This window comes from Glycine max, chromosome 14 (assembly GCF_000004515.6).
Source record: "Glycine max cultivar Williams 82 chromosome 14, Glycine_max_v4.0, whole genome shotgun sequence".
NCBI lineage: Eukaryota > Viridiplantae > Streptophyta > Magnoliopsida > Fabales > Fabaceae > Glycine > Glycine max.
Genome location: NC_038250.2, coordinates 27818311 through 27819797, shown reverse-complemented (window position 1 = coordinate 27819797; position 1487 = coordinate 27818311).

Below are 1487 nucleotides of genomic sequence, written 5' to 3'. Positions count from 1 at the left end.
GAGAACACAAAGGGATTCTATTCATCTGTGTACAGTAATTTCTCTCTCTTTCTCTCTACATGAATAGAAAGCATGTGGTTAGGATTGATAATTGTCTATTAGAAAGAAATTAGGTTGATTGATTGAATCTATATATTTAGAATTAAATCCCAACATTTGGTATCAGAGCAACCCATACTTGATTGATTCATGTATGATGTTTGGATAATGTTTGAGGAAACAAAATAAGATTATTATAAAGGGTGATTGGTAACATCAAATTAATATGATAATTGAAACACTTGTAGAGTAACACTATGATGCATACATAACAATTTGATGTGTTAATTGGGTTATGCATTTTATGAGTATCATGCACATATTTCATGTGGGATAGTAGGTATAAATTTAAATGCATTATTTATGTGTTTGTTGTTACTTTTAGAGGCCACTGCGGTATATTAAAGTAATAATCATGGGCTTCTAAATTTAAAATAAATAAATAAAGTTAAAATAATTTACTCAAGAAACATTTTAATTTTGGATTTGGTGCATCAATGTTCAGAATTCAGTTATGGTATATCATTTTAATTATTTAGCATTTAAATGGGCTAATTGAATCAAGATATCACCAAAGTGATCTCTTTTGTGTAGATTGTTCATGAGAAATGTTAAATGTTGACATGTGCGATGATTTATATGAATGATGATTGGCCCAAAGGAAAATTATCATTTAATTAAGTTACATACGCACTTGTGAGGTTAAACATGTAATACTTATGAGGTTGTGCATGTGAGTGATAAGTCATATCAAAAGATGGATTTGTTATTTGACATGCTTTTATTATCAATGTTTGAACATTACAACAAGGATTTCACTAGTAGTTAATATCACTGTCCAAAGACTTGATATTAATGGTGCACTGAAAATCTTGTGATGAGATATATCATTATTTAAATGCATTGATGAATGCTATGTGAGTTTATTGTATTTTTGTTTTGATCTTTTTCAGTTGTTGCTTCTACATATGATAATCTGAATTCGGTTCCAGTTCTTAATGGTGCAAATTTTAAGGACTGGAAAGAGAACATGCAAATTGTTCTTGGCTGCATGGATCTAGACCTTGCATCAAGGATTGAGAAACCCTTTTCTCCTACAGATTCTAGTACCTCTGAATAGAGGAAACTTTAGGAGAAGTGGGATCACTCAAATCACAAAGAAAATGTTAGGAAATACATTATGGGAATGTCAAATATTGCTTCAAAATTATGGTCACTAAAGCTTGAGCTATCAGAAGATTTGCTTATTCATTTAGTGTTAATTTCTCTACCTTCACAATTTAGTCAGTTTAAGATCTCTTATGACTGTCAGAAGGAGAAATGGTATCTTAATGATCTCATTTCATACTGTGTGCAAGAAGAGGAAAGGTTGAAGCAAGAAAGGAATGAAAGTGCTCATGTTGTGAGTACCTCTAAGGATAAGGGCAAAAGAAAAAGAACTGAGGAGC